Genomic DNA, 24,695 nt, shown 5'->3' on the forward strand with positions numbered 1-24,695 from the left:
GGTCCCTGTGAGGGCAGGTGGAGGCAGGGTGGCGGGTCGCGGTCTTCCGCGGAGGGCGAGGCTGAACGGCGGTGGGATAGCGGCGGCCCCGCAAGGCTTGTCGTCCCTGAGTCCCTTCACTGCCCGGCTGCAAAACCTCTTTTTTTGAGAGTTTAATGCGAGCTGGAAGCTGTCGGCGCATTTTATCCGCAGATTATTCTGAGTTTTTCGAGTTAAAAGTGATGATTTCTGGTTTTACAGATGGGGAGATCCAGTAGGCCAGAAGCGGTGTGTGAACCAATACGGACTCTCCCAGCCTTGTCCTGTCTCTCTCCGGCGCCCAGGAAGCGCTGTCTCCCGAGGCACGAGCGTTCCTGGAAGGCCGACATCTCCCGGGTGAGCCCCGGCGGTGGGAGACACCCGTGGTGTCACTGCCCTGCGTGGCAGGCGTGCGAGTCGGTCCCCAGCCGGACACCGCCAGCCCGGAAGAACGCCTTAATGTGGGTCAGCGCTGGCTTTATGAAATGACAGGCTATTTTTAGCTTCAGTTAGCCTGGTACCGTTCTCGTTACGTCTAACAAGTTAAGCCTTTCTTCTGCATGCTATGTTATTGTTACTATGCAGACTTACAAGAGCATGCAGAACTTGGTTTTCGTCTAAGAAATGAACAACGGTTCAAATTTTTAGTACAGAGGCGTGGCTGTTTTCTTGTGATTTTGCCCAAATTTTCTATTTTTGTTTAACCTGCAGAAACCATGGTTTGTACAGGGGAAGTTTTTGTGGTAACCAACACGTGAGAGAGGGATGTGCTACTCAGAACATGTCTGTATGACCTCTCACTCCGCCTGGCTTCAGGTGGGCATAAGCTATTTTCTGACCAGCAGCCGTGGCTCTGCTAGGATAATATACTCAGCTTTTCTGGGCTATAAATACACCTGGGCTGTATTTATTTACATTTGCATTTTGTATTTACTGACTGACGCAGAGCACACATCTGGTGAACTTGCAGCTATTTCAACTTCTGCATGTATAACTTCTTGAAAATGTGCTCAGAACCCTGTAAAATAAGACAAATGACCCCAAGGGTAATGGCTGCTTTTAATATTGTTTATTGGTGGTGGTTACAATGTTACAAAGGTTTTGGGGAAAAAAGATCAAAAATCAACACAGCTTCTCTCATTGGTAAAGCTTGAGGAATTTGCTATGGATAGAGTTCTGAGTCAGATTAAACAGCTCTTTACCTGCTTTAATCCATGCTGGTGTTTTGTTGTTGGTTTTTTTTCCTCCAACAGTGAAAGCTTTTGTTTACTGTTTCATTGCGCATTAAACTGATCAGGTTTTTAGGATCAAATTGCTTTCTGCTGTAACATCCTTTTAACACTGTCATACAGTAGTTTACACTGGAAATAAGAGCTGCCAGTGGTTACTTTGAAATTATATATCCTAAGAAGAAAGGATTTAGTTCAGAAAGCTTTTAGTCTAAAAACATGTGGGGTTTGGTGTTGGTTTGGTTTTTTTTTTTGAGGAAAGAATGCGTCATTTTAAATATTTAATATTCTTTATTATTATGATTGTCCCTGTCTGGACCCCCTAAGTTGTGACTAATTATGTCATACTATTTGGCACTTAAGATGCAGTTGCTGTGTTTTATGCTCTGAGATGACAAGATACTTGGAGTGTGAGAGAAAAGTAGACTACAATAAAGTAGTTAATATAGTTCATAAAGTATTTCATATAACATAGAACAGAGTCAAAGATACTTATAGGAGAGGTAGACAAATGGATAGTTACAAGGTGCCAACTAGTGAACTGATGAAACAAAGTGGGTTGAGGAGGCAGAAAGTAACAGAAAGAAACAAGACTCATGAAGAACTTTAAAGATAAGAAAAAATAAATACTTGTGAAGAGAAATCTGTGGGGTGAATTCAGAAGAGACCAATATTATCAGTTTGAGAAGCAAAGATGTGATCATCACCATTGTTGTGGTATTAGGAAGATTAATACAACTTTTAGGATAAGAGGCTGTAATAGGACAAAACTTAAATATATTTTTGAAGCAGTGTGAGTCAAAAATAAAACTTGGGCATAGTCTGAATGTCCAGCCCTTACCTAGTTGGCTATTATCAATATTTTTTGGAAGTTTTAATAGGAAGTTTTGCATTAAACCAGACAATTAGAAGAATATAAAAGTTTCAAAAATCAAAATGATACGTTATACCTTATGATTACTTTCTTTTATTTTATAAAACCTGCTCTTTGTAGTCTCTGATAATTTGTTTTTACCTGTGTTACCTTATTCTCTTCAGTACAACAGTGAAAAAAAATCCCTATTCACTTTCTTTATGTAAAAGTGTATATACGCTTTGTTAGCCATTTTTGTCAAGAAGGGGAATCCTAATATAAGTAGGAAGCAATTTTTCACTTCTGATCACCTTTGTCAACCTCCCTGTACTTACAAAAAATCCATTATATTATTTTTTAACCAGAGGACCAGAACAGGAAGTAGTCTTCAACATGCAGTCACACGGTGTCCATGCATCACTTTGAAGTGGTTTGTATGAATTTCTTGCTAGTACATGGGTTCTGGTTTGAGAATGCTCCTTCTGTGGAATTCATGAAAGTTAAACTTTAAAATACTACTCTTATGTTTGAAGTATGTGTCTTTATGTACCAACTAATATAAATATTACTCAAAGTATAAATAAAAATACTGATGCTTAGTGTGCTTGTCTTTTGCAGACACTTAACTTCCTTAGACCCTCTAGACAGAAGTCAGTTGTCCCTGACCTTTATGTGGGTCTTCTGTATCATAACTTGAGGGAAAAAAAACCCCAAACAATTGTATACACGAAAAAATACCGGGATCTGAATTTGTTCAAGTATCGGTTGGATGTAGTTTCACTGTAGTTTCACTGTGTTTGTCTGAATTAATCCTATTTTAAATTTGAATGGAATCGGGGATTTTATATAGATATTTGTGTCGTGTCCGTTACTAGTCTATTTGTATGGAATTAACTCACGGACTTAAGGGTTTGCTGGTTAGATCTTTGATTTGCTGATACTAACTGTAGCTTTTTGTGGGGAAATTTCTGAAGGCTGTGTTTATGCTTATGTCATGCCAGTGTTTAAAAAGGTGAAGTGAGTTGACTGTGACTGGGTTAGACTGTTGTCTAATAGAAAACTTATACGTGACTAAGCTGATTAAAACAAAAAAGAATTAAAGGATAAGAATATAATTAATGCAAATCAATGTAGTTCTAGGGTAAATAGCTATTGTAAAGAAAGCTGATTTAATGCTTTGATAAGATTACAAGTTGGGCATAAAAGTAACTGCATAGCTGTAACGCTAAATGTTCATGTTTTCAAACAGTTTTATCAAAGGAGTGTAATCAAATATCACTGAAAAAAACAAGTGCGACTGATGCAAAGACTGATGAATAGCAAGTAACAATGATGTCAACGTAGTTCTGCAGAGTAATCTAGATTGTTTAGTAACTTGTGTTCACTCAAAAATGTGTTTTAGTATGGACACATACAAAGTCATACAGCTAGAACCAGGAGCACAAGCAAAATTTATAATTTCTTAAGAATGCTTCTGTTCCACGTAGAAGAGTCCAGGGATTATAATGGACAAGTAAGTCAATATGAACTCCCAGGGCAGTGCTGTGGTAACGGTAAAAATGATCTTTATGTGATCCTTAGATATCTAACATGAAATTGTGAGAAGGAGTAGAGGGATTTTTATTTTTAAATAGCATCAATACTAACTATTGAAATACCATGTGCAGTTCTGTTGACCATAGACCTCTCAAGTTACCTTATTTTCTCATATTAAAAAAACCCCAATGTGTCTGGAGCCTGTAGGTAGCGATTTTCACATGCCCTATCACCTACTTCTTCCTTTACAGTTAGGCTCCTACTCTAGCCCTTTTTCTTCTCCCTCTTCAGTTCTCTAGTGTCTCTCAGATTCTGCGGTCTTCTGGTTTTCTGGTGAACAGGGTAATGGAGTGGAAGAGACTGCAGAATAGTGTCAATTGTTTATGTAAAATTTGTGTTTGAGATGTGGTAGGTCCACAGCCATCTCTTAAAAGAGGTAGTGACATATTGGTGAGAATGCAAAGCTGCAAAAAATATTCAAAGACTGGAAAGAGTGAGACATGTAAAGGACTCTCCCTGTTTAACTCAAAAAGTAGAGTTCAGTGGTATCTCACAAGGAGAAAATACAGTCTTCTAAAGGTTTCTTAATTTGAAGAGTAAGGTGGAATGGATGATAAAAGTCTGACAAGGTCATATGCTCTGAAAATACAAGTTGCCGGCTTCAGTACAGCAATCACTGGGTGAAATTTCATACAATGTGATGCAAAGGAGATTATAAACTACAAAATACAGGTTTTCACATCTTGAGGAAAGAATCTAATGGGAAGAGAAGGCTTTTGATAGAAGATGCTTTATTTGAGGTTTTTTTAGCTAGTTCAAACTCCTCATGGTATTTATATCACAATGGAGGTGTATAATTTCTTAAATTTTGTCTTACCTGGAAATTTTGCTTTTAATATTTCTAAAATTCATTAATACTTACAATTTAACTGTTTCTTTATATTTTTCCACTGATGATAATTTCTCAGTGTATATGAAATTCTTCTAAATTACTTAGTTTCTTGCTCTTCTCAATTTTTGCTGTCAGGTTCATTTCTGTGGCTTGGTCTCATTTATTTCCCCCACTAGCATATTCTCCTCTTCATTATTTCATGGATGTCTTTGGTCAAAATCTGTTTTCAAACTGCGTCCTTTTGTGTAGTACTTTAAAGAGTCCCATGGTTGTTAAATGTTAATTCATTTATCTCCTATGTCCAAATTTTGCTCAATAGTCAGGGAGCCCGTTCTGTATCCATGGCCCAGGCCTTCATGGTCACAAGCATACATTCAAGTACTCTGCTGCTGGCATATAGCACCTAAGAAAGCACTAAGAAGCACTGTTCTAGCAAAAGATTGATGGAATAGACCTGTGCTCTATGCCAGAGAAGGAAACCTTTCCTCTCTGGAAATTTCTGTGATGATGTGCTGGAGATATATTTGATGTATTTGTGGTTTTGAGTGGAATTAAGTGGTTGAAGAGTGATACAGAATTAAGCTTATTGTAGGAAATTTACGTGTGTTGCTCAAGCACGTTGTCAAAACTGAAAGACTTTAAAGCGGATTCTTCATATTTGTTTGGTTTCTTTGTCCATGCATATTAATAAAAAATACCCTGAATTAATTTTGAGGATTTAGCACAGACCTTTCTGACCATTAATGTAAATAGGCACTTCATATACAAGGTGTGGTATGCTAAAGGTTTCTGGTATAGTATCATGATCTTGGTCTGGACCTTGTGTATATGCTTTAGTGGTAATAAGAGTTGTTTTCCATTTTCAGCTCCCAAAACTGCTTCTGATTTTGGAAGAGAATGTCATTTCACTTTCTTTCTGGAACTCTGGTAATATGCATTGGCCATGGACTAGTTAGAGGGAGTAGAGAACTACTCTACTTTACAAATACAACCCAACTTTGTGAAGCCTCTTTTCAGTTGTTTATTGGGAATATTCAGTGAATTCCTAATGTTGCTTCTGTCTGTTCAATAAAAGAATTGTCTTTGTAATGGACTTTATGCCCAATATGTGTTAAAACTTTGGAGATACACTAAAGAAGGATTTTTTTAAGACTGAAGAAGTCATGGTCTTTTATAGGCACATGCTGTAATTGTCACTCAGCAGGTTTAACATTCATGATTGGCACTTAGGCAACATATAATCAAAGTAGGTGGTAATTTAAGTATTACAGGAGTAATCCTAAAGATGAATAGTTTAAAAAAAAAAATTGCCCAGTCTTCCTCACAAGTAAGTTTTCTGTTGTTATGTGCTTCTACAGCGTATCTACTTATTTATTTGTATTGAGTGCTTCTACAGCGTATCTACTTATTTATTTGTATTGCAGTAGATTAAGCCTCATCATTAGGAAAGCTGGATTTTTTTAAATTTTGTTTAAGTTAGCTTTTCTCCAAACACTCTTTTTGGAACAGTCCAATGGTCTGACATTCTGGATATATCATGGCATTTATCTCAACAAACTGTTTGAGTTGACAGTCTGGGAATATTTTCTCAAGATACGTTAGGGGGTGAATCAGAGCCTGGCCATAGGGATGATGCTAATAGTGCATTCCATATTTGCTGTGAGTGAGTATGTAGGAAATTGTGGTGTAAAAATCCTATACAGCTGCTGTTACAAAATTGCAATCTAATTCTGGGTTAATTTGTTACTGTCTTTCAACAATGCTGCTAATGAAGACTGCTAAACTGGTTCTTTAATAATAATATCTTTGACATTTTAATGGCAATTACAAGAGCATACGGCAATTACAAGGCCTCATATCTATTGCCTTTTAAAAAGTTTTTACGGATGAGTGTGAAAATTCATTTATGTTTTTGGTCTAAAATGTTAACCACAGATTTTATTGCCTTGTGCTGTTAGTGCTGCAGCCAGAACTAAACAGCGATCTCTTTGCTCAGTCTGTTCAGATTACTGCAGCTATCAATCACTCACTGCCTGTTCAGCATCCTCTCCACACTGCTCCCGATTTTTCCCCCTCCTTTGTCAGGAAGAAATGTTCATTGATTTTTTGTTTGGTTCGTTATTTTTTTTTTTTTTTGTGCAGCGAAATATCAACAAATTATCAAGACAGGAAAACTTTACAGGTCCACTTTTATAACTCACTGTATTCATCTGTCAACTGATATGCTGTACTGTCAGTAGACTCAAAAGTATGTCTTGTCATGTACTGTTTGTATTCCATTAGTATTAAAAATTGTTGCTTTTGATTTTAATTCTGAGATTTGAATTAAAAATTGAAAGACAGACGCCAAAGCTAGTAACAGAAGCTCTGTTGCAGTTCTGTTCCCTGCTCAAATATAAGCCTATGCCATTAAATTTAGAAAATGTCATAGAAAATACAAATGATTGTATTTTCTTGTTAGGTGTACGTGTCCTTTTGTTGCTTCTTTGCTTAGTGAACATTTCTTTTTTGTATAGTACCATAGTTGTCAGTGTATTAGAAAAGATTCATACTTCTAAAATTTTGAATTTAGCAGGAAAAACAAATCACTTGGAAACCAAAATATGTGTAATCTTATGGTCCAAAGCTCACAAACACAGGGAGATTAACTAGTACTACTTTAAATGGAGAAAATAATGTATATTTAAAAATCAGGATGGAAGCTTTAAGCCAATATAAGGAAAAGATTAGTTATTTTCTGTACTTCGTAAAAAAAAAATAATAAAAATAAGCAGCTTTTCTATTTTATTTTAAACAAGAAAGCATCTGAGAACTATCAGCCTCCATGATCTGGTGCTGAGATTATCTTGGATCCCTAATTTTCTTTGCCTCTTGCTTGAACAAACTGGTTCAGCAAATCAAAAATATGCTAAATCTTTGATATAAAAAAGGACTTTTGTTTGGTCTTTCAGTGGGTAGAGTGTATCAGGCTATCAATAAACACACACTTTTTGCAACACTGACATTCAAATGATGTTGTAGGTCATATGCTATTTTGCTTTCAGTCTGCCAGATGAACTCTGCACCGGCCTTTGTTATGTGTGTAATTAAATTGTCTTTTCCCTGGGCTTGCACAGTCAGAATATTACTTTGGCCAGCAGTCGTGTAAGACTGTTGGCCAAAATAATACATACCAAACAAATAGTAGGGACCGCTACCCCATTGAGAATATGATGACTAAATACATTATAGTTCGCTCGCGCAAGTTTCTTCATGCAGAAAGGCTTCCTTTGTACCTGTAGTGCTATGCACCTTTTTAAATTTTTCAAACTATTAGTTCTGAACCTGACATCAAACCCAAAACCAGGGAGTGTAATATGGTTGTAGTTGATACGTTTGTATGTGTACGCAATGCAATATTACAGTGGGCATATGCACTTAGCAATAACCCTGTTTTCCGAAACTAGCTGTTACTTCAACATGTTTCTGATGCCACATGGGTAACTTTTTTTTAATAATGAGAGTTACCATCTCCACACCAAGAAGAGAGGGACACATTTATTTCTACATCTGTTTAAGTGCAAAATTCTGGAGCCACTGCAACTATTCACTATCTGTGTTTAAATGTCCCCATCGTAGAATTGCACAATGCCTGCCTGAAATGCCAGTGTATGCTTGAGGATAGAGTAACAATTGCAGCAGTTTCCATGGCTGTCCAGTTTATCATAAAAATGTTATGATAGTCATTTCTTTGATTTTCAGCATCTTCTCACATTCTAGTATTGTCCAAAAGGCATGAAGCATCATGTGGATTTCTCCATCATAACATAAACGCTTAGAATTGGGGGCAGCATGTTTAATGGATCTGTGATGCAAATGGAGAGTAGTAAGAACTACAGGGGCCAGAAGTATCTGATGCGTATGTGGTGGCAAGCTAAAGTGTCTTCCATTCTTAGAGCCAGAAAGGAAAAATAATCTGTTTGCTTTTTTCCTAGAGACGCACCAGTCAGAAGGGCATTAGGTAAACTTGGGTGTACCGTCATAACCATTGGAGTAAGCAAGTGCACTGGTGAGTATTCGGGACATACTTGGTTTATCGAATTGTAGATAATCAGAAGTAGTTTGCTTTAAGGTTGCCTGAGTAGATGTGAAAATACACAGTTAGGTGGACATACCCACTGTGGATAATCATATATAGTGAAAGTCATGTCCTTAAAGCTGGCCTTTGGAAGGGAGGGGAAAAAGGAGGAGAAAAGTATGGAGCTACGTGCTAAGTCTTACTAAATAGGTCACAACAGGTAATTCAGAAAATCTAACAGTATTTGCAATGACAGCAAAAGGTGAAGTAGCTCTTGAGATGCCAATAGAGACAATATTTCCTGCAGAGTCTCTCTCAGACACTTTTGAAAGACTTTAGTATGCCAAAAGACACTCCGTGCAAAGTCCTCCTAGTTAGTAGAAGAAAATTCTTAGGATACAGACAAGATGAATGTAAAATTGATAATAAATTTTTTTCTGCTGTACTGTAGAAGAACTAAAGAAGTTTAGAAGCAGACTATCGTTTTCACTACACAAAGTATACTTTTTCAAGAAACCAGATTCTAAAATTTACTGATACCTTTCTTGTAGCTTGTCATTTTATTAGGAATTCCAGTTTAAAAAAACCCCCACCATTGTAGAAAACATCATAAAAATCCAAAACTTCTAATATCTAAGCATCAAGATACTTTCCAAGATTTAATTTTATGAAATCATTTGTAAGCAAGCAAGAAACAACCTGGAGACGTTTTCAAAAGTCTGGGCAATGTGATACCAGAACTCCGCATATACTGTTCCTAAGAATTAATGCTACAAACCTGGGAGAGAACCTCTGAAATTGAGCACATTATGCTGCTCAGTGGATGCAAACAAAAGCCGGAAAACTTCTGCTGTCTATTGTGAGGCTCGTAAGGCAGCTCTGTGAACCATGCATTTTCTGAAGCCTCTCAACCTGTTAGTGATTCAGTAAGTCTGGACTTGAAGCTTTCAGAGCCAAGCATTATTTCTACAAGATAAAAGCGACCAATCGCTCTCTGATTTGACTAAAATACAGTGAAAAGTAATGCAGGAATCATTACATTTTTTTGAAGGTACCATTGTGAATACAGCTGGCCATAAATACTTCGATATACCACTGCTCATATTTTGGTGGTTTTTTGCTATACTGTTTTCCATTTTTATGTACTTTAATTATCCTTATTTAGGAAAGAACAACTGATATCCTATCTTTCAGAAAATAGCCTGAAGCCTTTATTCAGGTATTACTGTGCTTTATTCAGGCATATTCTCACATATGAAACTAATTTTGGAAACAAATAAATATGACTTCATCTCAGATAAAGAGCTGAGCAAAAGGTAAGTTTTACCTTTGGAAGTTGGCCTTTAGTTTAAAAGATTACTTTTCAAAAGCATCTAAATGATCTCAGAGCGTAAGTCATGTTTTCCAAGGCAATAGTCATTTGGGGATTCCCAACTTTAGATGGTGCCAGCGTAAGGGAATTCACACCCATAATTAGATGTTACGGATTCCTGTTCAAAACTTGAGAACTAGGAGACTAAGAACAGGAGTTGGCACTGCTCACTGGGAGATACAGCAAACAAAAAATATAGAGGAGAGGAATAAAACTTGAATAACCTGGTCAACTCTTGGGGGATGAGGATGACTTTCTTTAGTCAGGCTGCAGTCACAACAAAGGAAGAAAATACGTGAACATGGGGGTAAAAGTTCTTGAATGTAACCGTGAAACTAGTATATTTAAAAAGTAAAGCATTTTAAAAATATACTATGGCCTCTAAGAAAACTTACTAAAGTGCTGATGAGTTAAGAAAGAGGTATCAGTACAGGCTGCAGGTGAAGAAAATTATCAGCAAAGTAAATGGCTACTCCAGTCAGTTTGTAAATACATTTCAGCTGTGCAGCACCATCAGAATAATACTGCTTTAAACAATGTTTTCATTTATCTGCTTATCCATCATAGGAACATAAAATAAAAGTTTCCTACCTATAATTTTCTCGTTCCCACACTGCCTCACTCAAATCCATTAATTCTCTAGAAACTAAAGCAGCATGGTTTCTTCGGTATTACAATTATGTAAAATTTTAACTACTCCTGTGTACTGCTTTCTCTATGTATCGTACAAGTTCTTTATTTTTAAGGATTTCACGTTTCACTTACCCGTGTTTGACAGCCCTTCCTTCTGCTTTTTCTCTGCTGGCATTATAGAAACCAATAAATAGTAACAATATTGTTTTCTTTGTCTGATTTGCCACAAGGCTACATATTTATTTTTTCTTTATTCCTGTGATCTCAGTCCTGTATCTCGTGCACCAGGCTACCTCAATCTTCTTTAGAACGTTCTGCAAGGATTGCAGTCTTCAACCTCAGAAGCAGAGGTGAAAATTAATAACTTTATTTTCCCCTTCTGAGTGGTCAGGAATTCAGTTTTATATTTAGTCTTAGGGATTGGTTGGATTTCCTCTCCCTTATGCTCTATATTTCTTCTATACTGTCTTTTTCAAGTTCTCCTGACGTGAGCTGTCTGTTTCTGCCTACATATTTGTATGCTTTCCTTGTGTTCTGTCTTCTGCCATGTTATTATAAGGCAAAAATTGTGTAAAATGTTGTCTTTGAAGTAACTGTCATTGCATTATATAAGACATAATGTAAAACAGGAAACAAAATGATAAATACAGAAAACCCTAATCAGAGGATTGACTTGTAATGCAGAAAATTTACGAATTAGTATTCACACAAATTCAGACATTTAGCTCAAGCTAAATCAGAATCATTTCCCTTAAAGTGGCAAAACAGACACCCAACTTTGGGGTGCAGCTCATTTAGAAACCTGCCGTAGTAGGATACATCCCACTTAACTTTTACCATTGTGAGTTAGGTGTCAAGTGTGAGTTAGTGGTCTAGGCTTCCTCTGTAATTCAGAGAGAGAGACAGAAGCCCTTTTAGAGGGTAATTAATCCTGTTCTGAAATAAGTATTTGAGATGGGATAAATTGCTTTTCAGCAGTGTTTCTCTTAACTGTGGAGAGAGAATGAACAATGTTCAAACTGGTAATATGAATCCTGTCCCCCATGGGCAGCTTAAGGTAGATAGATATATAAACTCCCCCGTAGTTTGTCACAGACTCACTGAGTGGCGGAGGTTGGAACGGACACCTGGAGGTCATCTTGCTCAAGCAGGGCCATCTAGAGCCAGTTGCTCAGATCCATGTCCAGACGAGACTCAACAGCCTCTCTGGGCAACCTGTGCCAGTGCTCATTCACCCTCACAGTAAAATAAAAGAGTGTTTCCTGATGCTCGGATGGAACCTCCTATGTTTTCAGTTTGTGCCCTTTGCCTCTGGTCCCATCACTGGGCACCACTGAAAAGAGCCTGGCTCCATTTTCTTTACGCCCTCCCTTCAGGTATTTATATACATCGATGAGATCCCCCTGAACCTTCTCTTCTCCAGGCTGAACAGTCCCAGCTCTCTCAGCCTGTCCTCATATGAGAGATGCTCCGGTCCCTGAACTGTCATTTGTCTCCTTATCCATCCCCAGGCAGAGATCCATGGACTCCAACTGCTCCCTCAGTCCCCTTGTCTCCCTAGCCTGTCCTTCCTAAAGAGCTGGTCTCCTTCTATTCCATTTGCCTCCCTAGTATTCAAATGCCTAATTTTTTAAATTGGTGAAATTCTGGGATTGGCAAGAAATATAAGACTGTTTAACAGCACACGGCTTCTGATATTAAATTCTGGTATTTCCGCATCTGTCTAATTATAGTCCTATTTCTAGCACTCCTTGGCTTTGTGTTAGTATTTATTCATGCTAGAGTGTACACAGTGAGTCAAACCGTGTGTGATATTTTGAATTAGTGGCCATAAATATTAAAAATTTTTTTCCCTATTAACTGTAATAGTAGATAATGCGTCAAGCAAAAATAAATCTAAAAGTAAAGGGAAAATTCTAAAATTACATTCTAATACCCTGAATGCATCTAATGCTTACTGTCCTACAGCATTTAATATAGTGATATGCAAACAATAACCATATTTTTACAGTAGAAGTCTTCCCAACAACGTGCGATAGGAATAACATAAACCACCTTTGTGTTCTATTGAAACTGTAGAATTTATATGGGGTTGGGTGTCGTGCCAGAAGTGATACTCCAAGTCTTGCCAATCTAGAGTGACATGGACTCTCCTTACCAATGGCTTTAGTGTATCACTCATCTGCAAAAATTACCCCATCAATATCTAAAACCATGCTAGGTGTCTGGCTTAGTTCTGAGTCAGAGGGAAGCACATCTTCTGAGTCATCAGTATCTGTTCCCATACTCTGCCTGATGTTTTACTTTGACTTGTGCTACGTACCAAGCAGACCTTAATCCACTTAGCTTGTGAAAACCAACAGAATTGCAGCGCAATCAAATATGACTATTGATAAATGTATTCAGTCAGTTGACACAATTCATCCACTATTCCGCAGGACATGATTTTCTACCTTTCTTCTGCAAGATTTCAATACATTCTCTGAAGTCATCATCCTGAAGTTAAGCAGTGATACTCTATTTAGAGTATTAAAATGACAGGTAGAGTACTTGCAAGCCCTAAGAAGACATGTCCATATTTCAAATTTTGCAGTTGAATCTAAATTTCTTATATTTCAAATGGACTTGTCATCTGTAAACCTGTGGGAGAAATTTGTGCTTTTGCTAAGATTAAAACCAGTCTGATCCCTTCTGAAGGAGAGAGGATCAGAGAAAAATGGACAGGAAGTCACCCAGTCCATTTTCCTGTCCAAAGAGTTATGGAGCAGTGCATGTCACTCCTGACAGATGCTTTTTTAATCTGTCCTGACTGACCGTGCTCCAATATTTGGTATACTACAACCTCTTAGATATCTGTTTTAGTTCTTTATTATCCTTACCTTGAAAACAGTTAGAAAAGAAAGCATCATAATTTAATTTTTAAAGCATTAAAAGGTGCATTTCGCCTGAAATGATTTATGCATTTTTAAGAAAAAGAAAATAAATGAAGGACCTCACATGGTTTCCAAATACAATTATGTTGCGGTATTGGCCTAATACTGCAGGGTGAGGGCACTTTAATCCTCTCGTCCATCTTCTGGGATTTGAGCCTGCGTCTCTCAGAAGACTCCCTTAATCCTCACACTGTACCGTGTCTTCAGTATATAGTGAGTGACCAGGGGCCTCTCCATCTCTCCTGTTACTCTTCCGCTCTCTAGCAGGATGTAAAAACCTTTGCTGAAACACATGTGCCATACCTATTAGTTAAGTGTCTACCTTCTTACTCTTTTGGTCTCTGACTCACTGGTTATTTATGCTTTATATCCATAGTGGAACAATATAATCAGTGGTCCAGGATGGTCCAGGATAGACCAGTGATTAAAGAAACAGGATTTTAAGTTAGGTCTCTCTGTTTTTGGATAATGATTTAAACAGAAGTCTCAAACATTCCAGGATAGTGCATTAACAGCTAGTAATTTATTTCTTATTGCTGGATTTAAAAGAGCAAGGAGGTATAGTGTATTTCAAACATATTTTAAGCAATTCAGCATAATATAAGACTGAACTGCAGAAGGCTGGCAATAAGATTAGTGTCAATTTAAAAGGGACAAATGCCTGGACTGTAGGGTTAACGAAGCTCTGTGCTGTGAATATACTTGTCCTGAACTATGGACATAACTTTAGTTAGAGTGACAGAAAAAAGAGGAATTTGGACTTTGGTTACTGCCTTCTGGTGGGGACATTCAGCCTAATTGAATCCTTGTCTTCTGCTGCTTATCTAAATGATACAAGAGCTCAGTCTTTAAACACTAATTTGAAAATATGGTTTCAACCATACATAGTGTTGAAATAGAAGATTTCAGGTATGATTTTGAACAAAGGGTTTACATTTTTCATGCCTTTTAACATGAAATACAGACCTTAGGAATCACCATTTTCCACACATTTTGATGCCTGTAATAAATGATGTTTGTTGATTAGTAATGTCTGAGATCTCCCTGTAATTTGGGAAGGAGGTCCAATAATCCAAAATAAAGTTTACTTTATTTAAGTAAACAGTTTTTCAGCTCACTGGACAAAATATATGATAACTTCTGATTTTTGTATTAAGGCCTTTCTAAATTTGACATATAATATAAAAAACTTTAAGTATTTATAGGTAAATTAATGTTTTTAATTGCTCTTTTTCAAAGTTCTTCTGCTAGACTAAAAGGTGTAAGGAAGACTTCGCTAATGCCCTCCTTCCTGTTGGTAATAGTTAGTCACCTGGTTAAAAACAGAGGCTTGCTGCATAGGTGCCTTGGTTTTCAGTGAATATTCCCCTAACTTATAAGGGCTAAAACCAATCTTTTAAAATATATTTCCAAATATAGTTAAATATTTTAAATATTCCCCCCCCCCCAGTTTACATTGCATTTTAAGCTTACTACATTTTTTTTTTGCCAGATCTGTTTTCATTTTGTCCTGGTTTCAGCAGGGATAGAGTTAATTTTCTTTCTAGTAGCTGCTGTGTTTTGGGTTCAGTATGAAAATAATGCTGATAACACATATTGTTTTAGTTGTTGCTAACCAATGTTTACTTAGTCAAGGACTAAGTAAAGAAAAAGTCCGTAGTCAAGGACTTTTTCAGCTTCCTGTGGAAGCTGAGAAGGAGCATAGACCGGAAAAACTGGCCAAAGGAATATTCCACACCACAGATGTCATGCTCAGTATATAAATGGGAGTTGGCTGGGCAGCAGGAATCTGTGATCACTGCTCGGTGATGGGCTGGGCAACCGATCATGGGGTGGTGAGAGCAACTTGTGTTGTATTCTATTAGTTATTATTAGTATTATTGTTATTTTCCTTTTTCTGTTATTGTTCTATTAAACTGTCTTTATTTCAACCCATGAGGTTTTTTTCCTTTTCCTTCCCTTTCTCCCTCTTCTCCCTACCCTGCTGGAGGAGTGGGGGCATGGAGTGAGCGAGCGGCTGCATGATCCTAGTTGCTGGCTGGGGTTAAACCACGACACATTCGCATTTACTGTGTCGAGGTCTGGGATGTCTGCTTCAGCTCTGCGTTCTTCTGTGCTGACTTTACATTGCTAACGATGGGGTTATTTATGAAAGTAAGCCAGACATGGTAAGTAGGGAAAAAAGAGGAAATCCAGTAGCAATGATTTCCTTGCAGTCTTAGATATGGATGACGTGGCCCCCCAAAAGCAAATTTTTTCAATTTGGTTTTTTTCACTTGGAGGACAATGGAAGGAACCTAATATTTCACAGCACTTCAGACACAGCTTTAGTCATTTTATACAGCAAGTAATGGACTATCTGCTTAAATCATTGCTGGAGTTCTATAGGTTTAGGTTTCTTCTGAAATTAAGCAAACGCAGTTCCTTCAGTCTTTTGCTCCAGAGTACGTATTTTGCCTCCTATCCTGCTCCACTTTGTCCAACTCCTTTCTTGAAGTTAGATGCCTGAAGCAGGATGCAGTACTCAATTCAAGCATCTGTCTGTGTCTGTGGGAGTAGAAACGCTACTTCATATCGCATTGTCTGCAACACTATTGTTTATGCCTCCCACTATGGCTTATTTTTTCACAATAGTAAGACAGCATTGGTTCACCTTGGCTTATGAACCACAGTGTCTCACGGCTTCTTTTTTGAAGAAATTCTGCCTAGCAATCTTGCAGTTGTACTTTTGGTAAACCCTAAACAGAATAATACTTTGAACTTGTCTTCTTTTTTTATTGCATTGATCTTTTCTACAGTTTCTTCAAGCATCCAAATTCTAATTCTGTCATTCAATCTGCTTATGTGCTCTCCAAACCTAATATAAAATACAACTGTAATAAATTACTCTTTTGTTTGATAATCTAATTTACTGATGCCACATTATTGAGTAGTATCAGATGTAAGGAAAATTTCTGCGGTTTTATACTCAATCATCCCTCCCTTTGGACAATGAACTATTAATTTTAAATTTTCTTTAAAAATTGTTAAAATCATTTCCCAAGTGCTTTTGCACCCATGTTCCTTTAGTTTCATCAAGATATTTTTCTTTGATTGCTTGAAATAAAGTCTCATGGAAGTATCAAAAATTTTTTTGCAAGTTAATACGTATGATCTTTTCTGTTTCTCTCCTATCCACAAGGCCTATTGCCTGGTTTAGAAGGAGATTTAAATTGGTTTAATGCAAGGGATTCCCCTCTTAGGCTATCCCTTAAAGACCTCCCAATTGTTTGGTTGTTTATTGCAGTATTTTTCTGAGAATTGCAGTTGGCTGACTAGTTTGTAAGTTCCTAATTCCCTCTCTGCCTCCTTTTAAAATGTGTTAAAATTCTTTCTGGAACCTTAGTTACAGCCTACAGATAGTGTGTCAATTAGAAAATTCTCTAGAAAATAGAAAACATGGGTTTGAGGTTGAAGACAAATTTTAAACCCATGGCAGTCCTTTGCTTAGCAGTGTGTTGTCCTCAAGGCAGCTATGCGGAAACCATTCCATTGCAGTCTAGAAGGAAAGGAATTAATCCGTATCCAGCCTACTCTCAACCAACAATTCATGACTGTGGATCACGAGTGGACAGGAATGCTTTACTCTTGTCTGGCATTACATGCAGCATTTCCAGAGGGGAGGGATTTCAGACATGTCGCTATCCTGGGATTTTTTATTGTCTGGGCAGCAGGGTATCAAATTTTTGTGTTGCCGTTCTAAGTCGCTTTCATACTGCTTTCATATATAGTGTGCTATATATATATATATGTCATATGGATGCCAAATCCTGGGTTTTGAAATCTACTCCTGGGACCAAGTGTTTAAATATCTTATTGTGTCTCTTTTCAGATCTTCTTTTAATAGAGGATGCAATGGGATTTTAGGCTAAGGGTTTCCAGCTGAAAATACCAGGGGCAGGGAGGGCACAGGAGCAAACTATATTGGAAAGACAGGTGCTGTTCAGTCTTGGGAGCAGACCTTACAGACGCTGTGTTGAGCTTTCTGAGGGAAGAACTGTCTGACTGTAGGCTTACTGGATTTTGCTGCCTTTTTGCAAGGTTAATAGCATCTCTCTGAAAAAAAAGTTAGAGGAAAAAGAGTACATGTGTAAGGCAATTCCCCTGTAAGGGGAAACATCTCTTTCAAAAGCTCCCAAAGCTCCCAATATGCAGTTTGGCAGAAATCCACGATTTTTCTATTGGGATTTTTAAGATCACTGCTTCTTATACAAATTGTTCTTTGTCCCACAGATCTCGGCCAGACAAAGGCTAGTTTGATAGTGCCTTTCCTCAGGCAGGCCAGATCACATGGGCTGTGGGCCAATGGCTGTAACTCGTAGGTCTTCTTTGTACTACTGCTGCCATTGAGTGCGTTGGGTACCTCCTAATTGCCACAGTGACATTATGTGCACCTTTGCCCTCATCCCACCAAACTTTCTCTCCCTGTGTCAGTGCCAGGCAGAAATGTTGCCTGAAGAAATGTGAAGGAGTGGTAGGGTGGAAAAAAAATAGGGAAATTTTTTTTTAATCTCAACTATTCTTTTGATCAACCCACCATTGCTGGACTCCACTTTAGTATTTTTTTTATGAATTATTTCCACAAAATCACAAAGAAGAGAAAAAGGACATAGTTCATTTCTAAAGCACACAGGGCACTCAAGTGCTTTTACTCAGTTCATTGCAGCAGTACAAAGAATAATTAGACCCCAGCAAAAAGGTAGGCTATTTCTCATTACTGGTTCCTTCCATCTTGTTTGCAACCTGTTTTTGCACAGAGCAACACAGCTATTTATAAACTGCAAGTGGGAGCTGAGAATAGGAAGAGCTTTGTGTTCATATAATGACAGTGTCAGGAGAGCAATACTTTAGCTAAATTGGGATGGCCTCTACAAAGCCCTGTTTTTATGACTGTAATACTGCTGGTATTTTGCAGACTGAAGTCTCACAAACACAGGCCCAGCTTCATGTGATTTGTCTCTTCTTACATATAAAAATTGACCAAGTTATGTTAAAAAGCCATTTTCTTGAGTAAAGCTTTTTAGCCTTTATGAAATTAGTCAATAGGACAGGCTGTTCCCCAGAAAATACAAGCAGTTTTCCAGAGAAGGCCAAAAGGTGGTTGTTACAATACTGAGTTATTTTGAGGAGAGAGCAGGGGCGTAAGTGGAACAGGTAGATGTATTAAGGGAAAAAACATGTCTTCCAAAGACCTTGCAATGGTAGAAAATGGAGTACAGTTCTAGCAGGTCCGCATGTGCCTGCAAACAAGCATCTCAGATATTATTTTCCTGTTTCTCCTGTCTTTTGTTCTAGGTAAGAAGAAGACACTGCACAAGGGAGTGGGGAACCTCAAATTTCCAATTTTGCTTACTCTTTGCAAGACAGGTATCGTTCCAAAACTTTCTAGAATAAAATTCTTCTCTAGCTTATTTGCCACTAAGAGGTGTGGTGTTTGATTTGGAGCAATTTCACCTGGAATTATTACCTGGCAAATGCTGGCTTCTAAGAAATAATGGGAAAAAAAAAGAAAAAAAAAAAGGAGCTTTTTTCACTTACTTTGGATGCACTGGGGTAAAATGCTGTAGAAATACCAGCTAGAAGCAAATTGACTTCGTGTCAATTTGAGCTCCTACCAAACTATTAGATTCTATTACTAGAACAGAAACCTGCAACCCAGTGTACCACCTGCTTTTACCAAATAGACGTTACAGAAATATATAAGAAATTATGTACATTTTTAGATTTTCTAAAGAATTTTTTTTTTAAATCAGTCAAAACTCTTCTTCAAATTTGGCAAGATGCTTGCCTCTCATTTGAACATAGCAAGAAAATAACAGTAGAACATGTTTGATTCCTTTCTTAAAATTACAGAAAAGGAGTTTGCGGCTTTGATTTGCAACCTTCTGGAACTGGAATTGAAAGCAAGGCATTGCTTTGGGTAAAATGCCTTTTAAATCTACTGTTCATATTAATTCAGCACAAATGTGTTTGGAGGCAATGGGAAATGAGTCAGCACCAGCGTTGTTACTGTTTTTAACACTTCCGTGGGTATGACTAGGGAAATATAGTTAAGAAAATGATAGCTTCTCAATTTCTGCAGAAGGACATTTAAGAATAATGGGACTTATACAGCACTTTTAAAATGTAAAACAAATACAGACAACTCCCAGTTAATAATTACCAATTACCTTGTGTCACTGTCTAGTGATTTGGAGATCTGAGACAAGAAAGGCAAAGGGAGATATTCAGTTCAGCTGTCCAGCTTGTTAAAAGAAATAATAGAATAGGAAAGTAGAACAATGACATGAAGTTAAAGAAAAAGTGGGTAAAATTCATTGTACCCTCATATAATTACAAATCAAAACCAATGAGAACTGGTTTTGGTCCAAAACATATTTAAAGAAATATTGCTAGTTGTTAATATTGCTAATATTTCATTAATTGTGGAAAAGGCTAGAGTAATTAGCTCACTTTCTTATTGAGATTTTTTATCACTATGGTTGCACTAAAAGAAACAACTATCTATGTGTATAAAAATGTCTTGTTGAAACTAAACATCTTTCTTCTTTGGTAAAGGGAAATTTGCTCTACTATTTAACATCCTGAAGCTGCAAATAGAGAAAGTATTCTAACAGCTTAGCAATTTTTTTTCGTGTATTTATGCTGTTTATGTACTTAAATACTAATGTAGGTCAGCTATCTGTAGCAAAGACCTCCTAAACCTTTGTTAGTGGCTTGAAAGACCTGGAATCCAAATATACCCGCTCTTTGGTCTCCAAAATCAAATGCAAGTCTTCCTACTGGCCTTTAGGGGCACTGAAATGAAGTACAGACAGTTTATGGACTTGTTGCCCAAGTTAGCTTAAAGGTAACTTTCACAAACCAGTGCTTGCACATGTGTTATATTCCTCTTCCTTACTACTATGTAAAGGTCTCCATGCCTCTGGATAAGGCTGAGTAAAAACCATTTGTATGCAGAGGGAAAAGCAAATACTGACATATTTTAGGACCAGTATAATAGTAATAAATTGTTGAGTAACTGAAGGAGTCGGCTATGCATGCGAGGTCCCTGAATTAATTTTGAAGAGTCAAAGGAGACTGTGGAGATAATCCAGTGAAGATTTTCCCTTGAGGTTAGAGCTAACTGAGACAGGACCTCACAATTTCAGTCAGTAAGATGTAAATAGACAATGATTATATAAAAAAAAAAAAGAGAAGAATGGGTCGGGAATCTCTTAGGAAATATGTTTCTGAAGTGTGCGGTTTAGAAGCACATCCTACAAGTATACATTACCCATGAGCTGAGTTCATCCAGTGCTCTTTACAATCATTTTCATTTATGTACCTTGCTGTTAGCTCTGTACTATGTTTAAGTACCTTGGCGTTAATCAAAGTCGTAAGATAGGTGTGTTGTTACTAAAACTTTTGCTTTTTTCCGTTGTTGCTGTCTTCTATTCTGATTGGCTAAATCATTAATGTATGGTAGAAAAATAAATGCTAGTCTGCTCAGTGATCACACCTCGGATTTCCAAAGGGCTCAGAAGGAGCCTACTCCTTCCGTTTTTTCAGTCGTCTTTGAATATCCTTGTTTTTATGACTGAATCACTGATTTTAAGAAGTTAAATCCCTAGCAGATCTAAAACTTACAGCAATTCCTTGTTTGTTATGGACGTGTTCCATATCACTTGATAACTTACTAATTTTTATCATGTGGTTTGAAAGTGACAACATTTGAGGATAATTTTTATAGGGAACAACTTACGTAGATAAATGGATATGTATACAAATTCAAATGATCCTTCCATAAACAAAATCCCATAATGAAATATACAGTATTCTTAGTAAAGGATTAGTGAAGGCATGAGAAGTCTTTCTTTTCCATTTTTCAAGTCCAAGTCACTCTGTGAGAGGGAGATTTTGTCAGTGCTTCAAAAGTCTTAGTCTGAACCACCTGCTTTCATATATAAGAACAGAATAAATAAATACTAACGCATTTATACATACATAGCTGGCACTAGTTCCTTTAGTACCAATCAGTTTGAGTAATCTCAGTGAAACTCATCATCAATTTATAATCAATTTTGTATTGTCATTATGTAAATCAGGAGGAGTTAAGAAAGCATGTGGCAAATTCCATACTCACCATCTTTTGAAAACTGCAGGGATGACAGAAAGGTTCTCTAAAACTTGGGTTTAGAGCTTGACCTTTCATAATTCTTCATGTCCATCCTATCTACTTAGGTTTTTTTGGTATTTTACGAAACTGATGGCAGCTGTTTGGAGTTGTAAATATTATTACAATTACTTGAAGGAATCACAATCATTGTCTGATTCAGATATTGACTAGAAAAATGTACGGGAGGAACAGTTTTTAGATAATATCGTGACAAAATGAAACAGTTTGAATCTCTGGAGGAAGGTTTGGAAGAGTACAGGCAGATTAGAAATGGGATCAAGTCAGGCCTGCAACAGCATGTGTAGCATTTACATTGAATTTATAGAAAACAATGCTGACTGCACGGTCCTGCTGTCTTTCAGTGTATTTCAAAAGCTCCTGTAATTTTTATCTTTTGGGAATCCTGATGAAACATTTTGAAGGAGACAAGATAGAACATTTTTGTTATGGTGCTTGAAATGTTAGATGCAAACTCTCTTCTGAGTGTAATGCAAATTGGCCTCTGTATATTTTGTAGGCAAGTTTAAAACATATAGCCATTGCTGATATAACATGGGAACAACAATGCAGTGTACAGTTAACTGAATTTTCACTTTTCTTAAGTGTGAGGCTGTATTTAGGGTGTAACGTTCAAAAGCTGTTCTTTTACACGATGTTGTATTTGGTCCCTAGCGGCTTGCTATGTCTAATGAACACCTACACATGTATTTGAATGCTATCTTAAAACCTATAATTTGTAGGACCTTCATTATGGGTAAATTTGCAGCAGAGGAACAAATGTATTGAAAAAACCCATAATTTTTATCTTGTAAAAGCTCCAGTGGATAAAACAAGTTCAGTGTCTATCTTGCTCATACTGCATTGCTAAGAGCGGTGACCATGATTTCATATATTTTTTGTACACGGGATTCTGTTTCTCACTGGGATTTGGGGATGCTTCTAACATACGTATTGTATTTGGTATACCCAGTTCTCCTGATCTCAGGATTCAGCAAAAGTTTTATGTCTATTTAATTTGTGATCTTTAAACTTACTAAAATATGGATGGTATTCCAGACTTAACTTTGATATATTACACCAAAGGCCGTAGCTATTCTTTTGTATGATTTTCTCCTGCATGCTTTTAGTTTGTCTCTAGTTTATCACTGAGATAAAGGACTTTTACTTTGTGAAATTGATTTGCTATGGTGAATTTCTCCTGCTGCTATTTTAATCTTTGTTGATCTGGATTTATAGTGACCTCTCTCAGAGAAATTGTTTTGTATAACCTTTTTTTTTTCTCCTTAGGATTTAAATGATTGCTTCAGCTAGATCCCCGAGTTTTTTTTTTTTTTAGTTTTCATCTTCAGGATTATTTCTGTTTTACATTAGTTGGGTTGCTCTTTTCTTGGTGACCTACTTGGCTGTCAAAATGCCCGGACTCAGTCTTTTTGGCTATGTTCTTTTTTAAGATTTCTAGAAATCTGCCTGCTTAAAAAGCATACAAATAAAACACCAGTTCAAGTTTTCTTTCTGATGATGTGCAAAATTTGCCACAGCATCTGTTACTTTTGGTGGTTTTCCCTGTTGGCTTTTACCATGGTATTGGAGTGAATGTATAGGCATCTTTTCTATCAGCTCTAAGCTATTGGATACTACAAGTTCCACTTCATTCAAATTCATGTTAAATGTCAAGCTGTGACTTTCCTTGGACAACATTTATTTAAATATGTGACTTTCTTACCAAGTAAATCCATTCCTTTATTAATTGAGAGCTACACGTGCAAAAGTAAGCCAGTGACAAAAAAAGAGTGGAAAATACATTCCTGCTAATCCCTTTCACGTCTCTAGATTTAACATCAAGGATGTATTTGTATGACTGATTTTAGCTGGCAACAGTTAAAAATGTTATTAAGTGTATTGGTATGTAGCACAAGATTAAAATTTCTAACTTTCCTCAAAGTTGAGCGATGCTAAACCAAACTGGTCAGTAGAGGTGAAACAGGGCAAGAAATAGCAAACTGTGATCTGTTCAGCTGTTCGCTTACCTGATTTCATGGCCTGTCGGCAAAAATCTGGGAGTGAATCCCTTCTCCATTAGTGTATTGGTCAATTATTTTTCATTATGGCCAGCAACGGAAAGATTAAAATGTTTATAAACAGAGGTGTGTGCTCAGGTAGCACAACTCCCCAGCAGTGAGCGTGTGGCGAAGCGACGAGGGACAGTGTCTCTGAAGGGACTCCTCAGCTCTCACGAGAGTCGCAAACATGCAAGGCAGGGCATGCAGCGAAAAAACAGACTGTAGAAGCAAATTACAGTCGGTAGTAATTAATAACAATTATAAGGCAATTAGAAATAAGTCCTTTTCTATTCAGGGGCTGTAGAATTTGCCATGAGCTACAGACCTGAAGTGCTGCCGCAGCAAAATTCACCGTTTTAAAGACTACAGACATATGCACAAACATAAAAATGTGAGTAAGGTTGAGAAACCAAGTACTAAAAAGCTTGTAAGTGCCAGAATGAAAAATGCCTCTGCAATCTTAATTTGGCATCCAAGTGCCTATGTATTATGATATAGAAGCGCATATTTGAAACATTGCCTAATTCATTACAGCTGACAGTGTAAATTCTATTTAAATTCTTCTCTGAATCATTACCTTTCTCACAGATTTTTCTATGAAATGTGTCACTTCTATCTGAAATCACCACAAAAATGCCTTAATTTATTATCACAATGCCCATGTGAAATAAAGGAATATTTTATCCCTATTTGATTTGTAGGAAGCTGAAGTGTGGAGAGGTGTAGGTCAAAGGGATCCATTAATTTCATGTGTCTAACCGAGAAGGCTGAGGCCTCATTTTTCAAATAAGGCAGTATTTTTAGCAATTCTTATGTCTAGAGCAGAGGCCCCTCTGACAACTGTTACAGTCTGAGTGCTTAATACCTAAAAACTCAGACTATGTGACTGCAGTTTTCACTTCTTATACCAGAACC

General features: G+C 37.1%; 1 protein-coding gene across 18 annotated transcripts in view; it reads left to right on the forward strand.

The window, feature by feature from the left end:
- LGSN (lengsin, lens protein with glutamine synthetase domain) overlaps window positions 1-24,695 on the forward strand; it is a 115,277-nt gene that overhangs the window by 759 nt on the left and 89,823 nt on the right. For 7 of the 18 annotated variants that reach the window (XR_012586330.1, XM_074581510.1, XM_074581509.1 and 4 more), the window contains exons 2-4: window positions 241-5,455; window positions 8,503-8,576; window positions 18,858-18,929. The gene's annotated coding sequence lies outside the window, so the exon portion shown is untranslated. The remainder of the gene's footprint in view (window positions 1-240; window positions 5,456-8,502; window positions 8,577-18,857; window positions 18,930-24,695) is intronic. The other 11 variants (XM_074581507.1, XM_074581508.1, XM_074581522.1 and 8 more) reach the window with 8 other exon arrangements.

This window comes from Larus michahellis, chromosome 3, assembly GCF_964199755.1.
Source record: "Larus michahellis chromosome 3, bLarMic1.1, whole genome shotgun sequence".
NCBI lineage: Eukaryota > Metazoa > Chordata > Aves > Charadriiformes > Laridae > Larus > Larus michahellis.